Source organism: Misgurnus anguillicaudatus, unplaced genomic scaffold, assembly GCF_027580225.2.
Source record: "Misgurnus anguillicaudatus unplaced genomic scaffold, ASM2758022v2 HiC_scaffold_33, whole genome shotgun sequence".
NCBI classification, from domain to species: Eukaryota; Metazoa; Chordata; class Actinopteri; order Cypriniformes; family Cobitidae; genus Misgurnus; species Misgurnus anguillicaudatus.
This window is the reverse complement of record NW_027395283.1, coordinates 4,879,114-4,890,571: the sequence shown is the minus strand read 5'-3', so window position 1 is coordinate 4,890,571 and position 11,458 is coordinate 4,879,114. Positions and strand designations below refer to the sequence as shown.

General features: G+C 40.5%; 1 long non-coding RNA gene across 1 annotated transcript; it reads left to right on the top strand.

Annotated features, from left to right (window-relative positions):
• The first annotated feature begins 8,800 nt into the window (after window positions 1–8,800).
• LOC141363218 (uncharacterized) lies at window positions 8,801–11,121 on the top strand. Its single transcript, XR_012368731.1, has 3 exons — window positions 8,801–10,013; window positions 10,294–10,411; window positions 10,496–11,121. It is a non-coding gene; the product is annotated as an uncharacterized lncRNA (long non-coding RNA).
• Window positions 11,122–11,458: the final 337 nt, after the last annotated feature.

The window sequence follows — 11,458 nt, the reverse complement described above, 5'->3', positions numbered from 1 at the left end:
TGAATGACTGAGTCCAGGATGTTGGCAATGGTGAACGAAGGTCTACGGTGGTGTGAAGAGTGTTGAATGGTGAAGTCGGTGATGAGTGTGATGATGGCCAGTGGATAGAACCAGGAACAAACCAAACACTCACACGGAGACGACAACACGAACACAAATCCAACACGACGACGAGAGACGATAATCCAAGTGATGCAGCAACATGAAATGAGGATTTGACAACAGGGAGAGAACAGGGTGAGTATTTGTAGCTGATGGGTGATGAGGATCAGCTGGCAGCTGGAGCGAGGCAATCATACACAGGTGACAACACTTAATCAAACGAGCACATGGCAGAGGTGAGTGAACAAACAAACATACACACACACATGACACGGAAGAAACAGAGGATTTCCTACCGTGACAGAATGTGCCAAATCAATCAAGCTGTAATAATGATGTGGGACTTACCAATATGAATCTTTCAAATGTGATCCAGAGGCAGGATAATATAGCAGAACTTTTGATCCTTCGGCAAAAGCACACTTTACTCCCCTCCAGAGAGATTCCGGTGTTTGATGGAGACCCGCTAAATTTTTATTCCTTCATGAAAGCCTTTGAATATAGCATAGAAGACAAGACGGATAATTGCAGGGATAGGCTTTACTATCTGGAACAATTTACTTCTGGCCAATCAAAGGAACTGGTCCAAAGTTGTTTACATATGGATGCCAGAAGGGGTTATGCAGAAGCTAAAAGGCTCTTGAAACTTAATTTTGGTGATGAAGTGAAAATTACCAGTGCTTATATAGAGAAGGCCCTAAGTTGGTGCAATATCAAGGGTGATGATAGAAATGAAGAGCTCTTTTCCAAAACGTGATAAACGCCATTTTAAAAAAAATGAGTTTGTCATGTCATTTGGCTGTGTACTGAACCTATTCACTGCTCCATGAACGTTTCATGCCAAATCACTACATTTCCTTGTTAAAATGTAGGTACAAGATGCCGTTCTTTTCCAAAACGCGATAGCGCCGGAGCCTATTTTTAGCCTAAACGCGATTTATCCTCTCGACCAATCAGAATTCGATGAGCGTTCGACGCAATTCAATGGCGGCGCTCTGAACAGATGTTTGTTTATGTTCATTCATTCATCAAAATGAGGATTAATGTCATGTTAATACATCATCCGGAGAAGGTACCCGTTTGCAAGGCGATCTTCATCAAAGTGTTTGGTATGTAAAACTTTTGGTTCAGAACTGGCTCGTTTAATACAGTTTTGTACGTTTCTCCTTCGCGATAAACCTTTTTCCTGTGAAGAAGCCTGCTAACGTAACATGAAAACTACTGAATAGTTCGATAGGCTGCTGATAGACAGACTGGCGTTTGATACATTGACCATGATAAGCTGCTATTATAGATTGTGTGTAGTGCAAAAGTACAAAAAGTGGCTAGTGAACAATGCAGGGACATCTGTAAAGTTGTGCTTTTTGGATTGGACATTATGAGCGCGTTTTTACATGGTATGTCATTGAGAGCAGATCGAGGGGAGCTCGCTGTGTGTGCGTGTGAGGTTACAAACTGTGTGCAGACGAGAGAGAGAGAGAGAGAGAGAGAGAGAGAGAGAGAGAGAGAGAGAGAGAGAGAGAGAGAGAGAGTATAGTAGAGTATGAGTATATGTTGCATGTTCTCTTATTTTTGTTTTTTAAAGAAAAAACATCAATTTATGGAAAAAATGTATGGATTTATAGCGTTTTGAAAAAAAAAATTAACTTTGAATTTATAATCAACAATATTGTTGTTTGATTTGATAATCATTATTCAACATGTTCAGACTGAGCAAAAAAAAAAACAATTTTGACAGAATAAATTGAATATTCACAAAATTTGTGGGTCTAGGTAAAAAATTTACTTTTTCTGAAAACATTTGAAATGGATTTATAGCGTTTTGGAAAAGAGCTCTTCAAATGCTCTTAATGCTTATGCACTTTACCTAAGAGGCTGTTGTAATGCTGCAGAAGATCTTCCTAATATGTTTGACCTTGATTTGCCATCCAATCTTAGACAGATTATTTCAAAACTTCCATATAAATTAAGATAAAAGTGGAGGAACACAGCCTGTGACCTGTTTGAACGAAAACACAATAGAGCCAAATTTAAGGATGTCGTTGCCTTTATTGAAAAACAAGCCAAGATCCTTCAAGATCCTCTTTTTGGCAATATTCAAGACCTCACAAGCATGACAAAGGGACCCAAAGCTAGGACTGAGTTTCGTCCCACAAAGTTTGGGAGCAAGAAAAGTTTTGCAACTGCTATATCACCATTGACTTCAAGTACAAGAGACATTAAGGATGTAAAAAACTTAAGTGCAGCACTACAGACCCCTTGTATGTTTTGCTCTGGTAATCATGCTCTGGAATCATGTCATCAGATAACTTTAAAGGCTCATAAAGAGAAGGTTGATTTTCTGAAAGGAAAAGGATTATGTTTTGCCTGTCTTTTGAAGGGGCACATGAGTAAAATGTGTAGAAAACGTTTAGAATGTAAGATTTGTCATAAAAGACATCCAACAATCCTACATGCTGAGAACATGAACCCTAGAGAGCATCAAGCTTACAAAGACAAAGGCAGCAGTGAGGCAACTACAAATGATGAAGGTTTTCCTGTTACTATTGCTGTGGTGTCAACAGAACAGGCTGGTTCCATTGACTATAAACTGGCCATTTTGCCTGTGAAGATCAAAGCCTGTAATGGCAGTAAAATCATTGAGACCTATGCTTTTCTCGACCCGGGAAGTTCTGCTACTTTCTGTACGGAAAAACTAATGGAAGATCTTCAGGTAAGAGGAAGAAGAACAGACGTTCTTCTTAGGACTATGGGACAAGAGAGGCCAATTTCTACATTTAAATTGGATGGGTTGGAAGTATGCAGTCTCAATAGTAACAAATTCATGCCACTGCCAGAGGTTTTCACTCAAGCTTCTATACCCGTTGGTAAAGAAAACATTCCTACCAAGGATGACATCAAATGTTGGCCGTACCTTAATGATGTTTGTTTGAATACCATTGATGCAGAAATTAACCTGTTAATTGGAGTTAATGCTACAAAGCTTATGTAACCATGGAGAGTCATTAATAGCCAAGGAGATGGACCTTATGCAGTCTTAACTCAACTAGGATGGCTTATTAATGGCCCATTAGGCAAAGGCCTTCCTGTTACTAGAAATGACAGACTAAAAGTGTTCTGTAATAGGATTTCACTTACTAATTTAGAAGAGCTTCTTGTGAGTCAGTTTAATTATGATTTTCCCGAAAAGGCATGTGACGAGAAAACTGAAGATTCAGTTGAGGATAAGATGTTCCTCAAAATTGCAGCAGATTCTGTAATCAAACAAGATGGTCACTATCAATTGCGCCTTCCATTCCGTCAAGATAACATCTATTTGCCTAATAATCGAAGGATTGTAGAACAGCGAGCCATTAATCTTATGAAGAAATTTCAAAGGGATGATGTGTTCTTTGCTGACTACAAGAAATTCATGAGTGATCTTTTGGATAAAAGGCATGCTGAAAAGGTGCCACAAGATAATGTACCTGGAATCCCTGGTAGGGTGTGGTACATACCTCATCATGGTGTGTACCATAAGAGAAAAAAGAAGATTAGGGTTGTGTTTGATTGTGCATCTACGTTCCAAGGTACATCTCTAAACCAAGAGCTTCTTCAGGGTCCTGATCTCTCAAACAGCCTTATTGGAGTTCTCCTTAGATTCCGTCAAGAACCTGTAGCAATCATGGCGGATATCGAAGGAATGTTTCATCAGGTTAAAGCTCCACCTGATGATGTTGACTTTCTGCAACACTAGTCAGCCATTGGCAGAGTATCACATGTTGGTCCATCTGTTTGGTGCTGTTTCTTCGCCCAGCTGTGCAAACTGCACTCAAGAAGATAGCAGAGGATAATGAAGGCAAAGTTTGTGAAGAAGTTCTCAGCACCATTCAAAACAACTTTTATGTTGATGACTGCCTGGTTTCCTTACCCAGTGAGGATGTAGCCATTGCCAGGATTCGAGAATTAAGAATGATCTGTGCTACAGGTGGATTTAGACTGACAAAGTGGACTAGTAATAGTCGGTCCGTTCTAGCTTCAGTTCCAGAAGAGGAGAGAGCCAAAGATGTTAAGGAGTTAGATCTTGATAGAGATAAGCTCCCTGTCGAAAGAGCTCTTGGTATTCAGTGGAGTACTGAAGTAGACTCCTTTTCTTTCAAGATAAACTTGAAGGACGAAGAACCTACTAGAAGGACCATACTTTCTACTGTTAGCTCTATCTATGATCCCATTGGATTTCTTGCCCCATTAATTCTTCCTGCAAGGAGGATTCATCAGGAACTCATGCAGAGTTAACTGTGGATGGGACGATAAGATCCCAGACAGGTTGATGCAATCTTGGGAGGAATGGTCTAAAGGCTTTGTTACGATCCCAGATGGTTTTTTTTTTTTTTTTAGGGGTATGAATGGGAGGCAACAATATGAAATGATGGATTTATTTTTGGTGTGTGTATGGGAGCCAACAACGACAGACAACAAAAATAGTGGGCAAAACTGTGCAATTTATTAATGTACAAAGGTGTTTAGTGGTGTGACAAGGTGAATAAAAAGGTGATGATATTTACAATATTTACAAGTAACAAATAACAAATACACAAAAGGGGAAAGGGGCACGAGCGGTGCCAAAGCAAAGAAACAAACAAAACAAAACCGTTCTAGCTAACGTTTAACCCTCTTACCTACGCTAAAAAACAAAAAGGTAATTAGATAAATCTTCAGCGTCACACGACGCCCTAACTTACCTACTCTACCTACCCAAACACAAAACGTACAGAGGGTGGCACACGCTCCTAAACTAGTGTCTCTAATACAGTGAATGTAACCTACGTGTTGCACAATGTATGTCACGTGACGTACTTACCTGTCCGCTTTCCCCAATATCAACAAAGTCACACACAACAGAGCGAATGAACACTAACGTACAAACGCATAAACAAGTGACTAATAAACTGGGTACGAACAGTCTGACATACACAACAAGAAACAACACAGCAAATGATTTTGACACAGTATAACACAACAACAAGGGTTTAACAATATCAGTAACCAGCGTACTGGCACGAATGAACAGCGGTGAGATTTAAATAGCCGGTATCGGGTGTTGATTGGTGGATCGACGAGTGACGTCACACAGGATAATTAAGATTGACAGGAAAGGTGTCCAATGGCCGGGATCTGAGAAGACAGACAGCGGAGGAGAGAAAGAGAGAGAGAACAAAAAGAACACAAAAAACCAACAAACAACAGAGCACGTAACACCCCTCTCCTTAAGAACAAACACATGTTTGTTTAAAGTGAAACAGATGTAACTAATTATGAACACTAGACTCTGGAAAGTGCATCTGCCACAACATTCTCAGCACCTGATTTGTGCTTAATTTCCAGGTTGTAACTTTGAATGACAAGAGACCAGCGCATTAACCGTTGATTCTGGTTATACATGCGAGACAGAAAGACTAATGGGTTATGATCCGTAAACACAGTAACAGGTAAAGAAGATGAGCCAACGTAAACTTCAAAATATTGCAATGCAAGTAATAATGCCAAAGCTTCTTTTTCTATGGTAGAGTAGTTGAATTGATGTTTGTTGAACTTAGGGGAAAAATAACACACAGGATGGTCAATGCCCTGCTCATCCTCCTGAAGGAGAACAGCGCCTACACCCACAGCACTGGCATCAACTTCTAGTTTGAAAGGTAATGCAAAATTGGGTGCAGAGAGAACAGGTGCATGACACAACAAACACTTAATTGTTTCAAATGCGTTCTGACATTCATTTGACCAGACAAAGGGTTGTGACGGACTTAACAAACTAGTAAGTGGATAAGCAACAGTGGAAAAGTTTTTACAAAAGCTACGGTAGTAGCCGGCCATGCCCAGAAACCTACGCAGCTCACGCTGCGTGGTCGGAGCGGGGAACTGAGCAATGGCTGTGACCTTCGCTTCGATAGGTCGCACTTGACCATGACCCACCTCTTTGCCGAGGTATGTCACAGTAGCTTGTCCAAACTCACATTTCGCTAAATTTAGCGTTAATGAGGCTTTTGTAAAGCGCTCAAACACAGTTTTCAGAAGAGATACATGTTCTGACCACTCTGATGAAGAGAGAGTCTGTCTGACTACCAGGACGCTGTTAGAGCCGCAAAATATCAAATCTGATACAGAATAATAGCCACAAACCTTACATACTTTTTAATGTTTTAAATAGGTTAATTAATCCTCCAGATCAGGCTGGTATTGTCCCTTGCGCTCTTTTGTGTGACAGATTTTGTAAATTTTTCATTGATAAAGTGTCCAATATCCGAACTGCAACCCATCATGTTGTGCCTGATCCAAGCATTATATCACTATGTACAGCTGTCTTTGAAGATTTTGTACCAGTATCTATTACCGATTTATCCAAGACGGTTCAAGGTTTAAGATATTCCGTTTGCTCTTTGGATAGTCTTCCAGCTAAACTATTTAAAGATGTTTTTGAGACAATTGGGCCTTTTGTTTTAAGTCTGATAAATATGTCCCTATCAGCCGGATATGTTCCAGTGGCTTTTAAAAAGGCCATTGTACAACCCTTACTGAAGAAACACAACTTAGACCCTTCCATTTTGTCTAATTATAGGCCTGTTTCTAAGCTCCCCTTTCTATCCAAAGTTTTAGAAAAAGTGGTATATGCCCAACTACAATCACACCTAAGTTTAAACAAAATCTCTGACAAATTCCAGTCTGGTTTTAAATCCGGCCACAGTACTGAAACTGCTCTTTTAAAAGTTTTTAATGATCTTCTGCTGATTTCGGATGCTGGTAGATCTGCTGTACTGGTACTTTTAGATTTGACTGCAGCGTTTGATACTGTTGACCACAAGATTCTATTGTCCAGACTTGAGTCTTGTGTTGGCATTAAAGGTACTGTTTTGAATTGGTTTCGGTCATATCTGTCAGAGAGATCTTTTACAGTGAACCTTGGACCTTTCAATTCAAAAAGCGCCCCAATTACTACCGGGGTCCCTCAAGGATCAATTTTGGGCCCAGTTTTATTTTCATTGTATATGTTACCTTTGGGATCTATTTTCCAAAAATACAACATTTCTTATCATTGTTTTGCGGATGACGTCCAAATTTACTTACCGTTGAACACTAAAACCAACTCAGTCGAAGTACTGAGAAATTGTTTGGGTGAAGTAAAGGATTGGATGTCACTGAACTTTCTGAATTTAAACAATGACAAAACTGAAGTTATAATTTTTGGAGATGCAGATATCTCAGGCTTGGATGCTTTTGGCCCAACATTTTCAGACTGCTGTTCTTATGTAAAAAGCCTTGGCGTTTTAATTGATAGCACTTTTAAACTTGACAGGCAAATTAGTTCTGTGGTAAAATCAAGCTTTTTTCAACTTAGACTTCTTAGGAAGGTCAAACCCTATCTGCCACATAGCCAACTGGAAAAAGTTGTGCATGCTCTGATTACAAATCGTCTAGACTATTGCAATTCATTATACTATGGTCTTGATCAGGGCTCGATCCGCCGTTTACAATTAGTCCAAAATGCAGCGGCACGTCTTTTGACAGGTAAAAAGCGAAATGAACACATAACCCCTATATTGTCGACTCTACATTGGTTGCCTGTTGTTTTTAGAATCCATTTTAAGATTTTATTGTTTGTTTATAAATCTTTAAACGGATTGGCACCTTTATATTTATCTGACATGCTTACTTTGCATACTCCAAGTAGGACTCTGAGGTCTACTGGCCAGCTGTCTTTAGACTGTCCAAGGTCCAGACGAAAAACAAGAGGAGACAGAGCTTTTCTCAATAGCAGGTCCAACACTTTGGAATTCGCTCCCTCCTTATATTAGAGCAGCTACCTCTGTGGAATGTTTTAAATCATTGTTAAAAACCCACTTGTTTGCATTGGCTTTCGAATCATGACTGAGCAGTGACATTTTATTTTTTTGTTTTTTTAATATTGTTGGAATATTTGTATCTTGTGCTTTTACTGTATTTTATACTTGTACAGCACTTTGGGGTAGTGGTGTCTGCTTGTAAATGTGCTTTAGAAATAAACTTTGACCTTGACCTTGATGAATAAATCACTAAATCGTCCAAGTATGCATTACAATTCGGAACACCTGCCAACACTAAATTAACAAGCCTCTGAAAGGTTGCAGGTGCGTTCCGGAGACCGAAAGCCATGATGTTATATTGTAGGAAATTATCAGGAGTTACGAAAGCGGAGATATCAGATGCACGTGGGGTGAGGAACTTGCCAGTATCCTTTTAATAAATCCAGTTTGCTCACAAAGCGAGCAGAACCTAAATTATCTATACAATCCTCCATGCGAGGCAGTGGGTAACAGTCAGGCACTGTAACAGCATTTACCTTTCGATAATCAGTACAGAACCTAAATGTTCCATCAGGTTTAGGTACTAACAAGCATGGGGAACTCCAAGCACTGCAGCTCGGTTTAGCAAGACCATTTTCTAGTAAGTACTCCACTTCTTTCTTCATGACCGATCTTTTTGTTATATTTACTCTGTAAGGATGTTGTTTAATGGGAATTGCATTTTCAACATTAATGTCATGCTGTAACACTGTCGTTTGTGTTGGAATGTCACCAAAGAGAGATGGAAAAGCTCTAATTAATTCTACAATGTCCTGTCTTTGTACGTCTGTTAAATGCATGAGATGTGACGGCAAATCTTTCAATATTACAGAGTTTGATAAACGTGCGCATTGATGAGGAGCGTTGCGCAGCACAATGCCATCCTCATCAGCTCCATCCGCAGCTGCAGAGGATTCTACAGGGGAGACTACGGCTACTGGAGAAACAACAGGCTTTGTCATGTTTTCTGTAACCGAGTTCTTTGTATTTCTTTCATGATATGCCTTTAACATATTAACATGACACAAACGAGATTGGCGTTTTCGGTCAGGAGTGCATATAACATAATTAGTGTCACTGATTTTCTTTAATACTTCGTAGGGACCAGTAAAGCGTGCTGACAAAGCTGAACCTGGGACAGGTAATAAAACCAGAACTTTGTCACCAGGTTTAAATGAGCGAAGCGCAGCTTTCTCATCAAAGAGACGTTTCATCCCTTTCTGGGCAGTAGCGAGAGACTTCTTAGCAAGAGAACAGGCAGTATGTAGTCGTTCTCGGAATTTACAAACATAGTCCAAAATGTTAGTTTTAGGACTTGTCTCAATTGCCATTATATTTTCTTTTAGGACTTTTAACGGCCCCCTAACCGTATGGCCAAAGACGAGCTCCGCTGGGCTGAAACCGAGACTTTCTTGTACGGTTTCACGAACGGCAAACAATACTAATGGAATTCCCTTGTCCCAATCTTTTGCTGAATCAAAACAATATTTTCTCAACATCGACTTTAGGGTTTGGTGAAACCGTTCCAGCGCGCCCTGACTTTCAGGGTGGTACGCACTGGAAACGTTGTGAGAAATGCCAAGAGATTTCAACACTTGGGAAAACAACTTTGACAGAAAGTTAGTACCTTGGTCGGTTTGTACAATTTTCGGTAAGCCAAACGTAGAAAAGAATTTTATTAGAGCTTTTATTACAACAGGCGCGGTAATTTTGCGCAGGGGAATTGCCTCGGGGAAACGGGTAGAGACACACATCATTGTCAGCAAAAATTGGTTTCCCGATTTCGTTTTAGGCAGCGGCCCCACACAATCGACAATGACGTGTTCGAAGGGTTCCCCAATAGCAGGAATGGGCGAGAGGGGAGCAGGTGGAATCACCTGATTTGGCTGCCCCACATACTGACAGGTATGGCAAGAACGACAAAACGCAGCTACATCCGACTTCAAACCAGGTCAAAAGAAATGTCTAAGAATTCTGTTATATGTTTTAGTGATACCAAGATGTCCTGACAACTCGTGGTCATGAGCTAAACTCAACACCTGTTGTCGATAAGGAGTAGGTACTACAATCTGGCATACAACATCCCACTCTTTATCTGAGGCTGTAACCGGCCACCATTTACGCATCAGCAGCTCATTTTCCACAAAATACTCAGCATTTCGTTCTTTAATGGTAGACTTCCCTAAAGACTTAACAGCATCAAAACACTTGGCGAGAGACTGATCCTCTTTCTGTAGTGTAATTATTTGTTCTCGGGTCACCGGCAATTTTAAGTCATCAGTTTTAACATCTGAATCAAGTGAAGTTACTCTCTGCTGCTTCTCTTCACTGACAGCTGTCACAGGCACCTCCGGTGCAAAAATAGGGGCGATGAATGAATCAGCCAGGTTGACCACAACGCCCGCTTTCCGCGACTGAGCGCGCGTTAGCACACAAGCCGGGAAAACGTCAGGGTATGTCTTAGACAAATCATCCTCACAAAACACATCAGGTTTATCCAAAACCTCTAACACTGGCATTACTTTGCCCCCTGCCAGGTCATTACCTAGGATGAAGGTAACGCCTTTAACTGGAAGTGAATGCCGTACACCGACCCTCACAAACCCAGTAACCAGCTCACTTTCAATATGTACACGATGTAATGGTACATTAATTATTTCCATCTCTAGTCCCTGTACAAGCACACTGGAACCGCACGACGTTTCCTCAGACAAAGGCAACACGTCTGCAACAATAAACGACTGTGCAGCACCAGTATTTCTAAGCATCTGTATTTGTTTTTGATCCTCAGGTTTGCCAGTTAACGAAATTAACCCCTTCAACAAGAAAGGTTTATAACTAGAGTCAGGTATTTCACACACAGCTTCGGGCTTACATAAATCCACTACAGTGTTCACAAAACCAACACTTTTTGGTTGCTGTTTTGCGTTTTAATGCAATGCAATCAGAAATTACATGTCCCTGCTTGTGACAATAAAAACATTCCCTTACCTCTTTAGGACGCAGGGAGATAGTTTTTGGAGTTGGGGACTGTAACTGGGGCGACGAAGTCTTTTCAGATCGTGCAGAGGAAAACACATTTTTGTGAGTCAACACAAACTCATCCGCCAGCAAACTGAACGATCTGAACATCTCTAGATGTTTCAAACCACTAGATTATGGCAAGGTACAAGAGGCCCAACTGCATCATTTTAGTGATGCTAGCGAAACGGGTAATGGTGTTGCTAGTTACCTGAGATTTACTAATATCAATGGTGCTGTTCACATTGCCTTTGTAATGGGCAAGTCCAGAGTTGCTCCATTAAAACCTGTAACCATTCCCAGGCTTGAGTTGGCAGCTGCAGTCCTTGCCGCAAGTATTGATAGACTGCTCAAGAAAGAACTTGAGATTCCACTTTCGGATTTTGTTTTCTGGACCGACAGTACATCTGTTTTAAAATACATTTGTAATGACACTACGCGATTCAAAACCTATGTTGCAAATAGGGTCCGCAGGATAC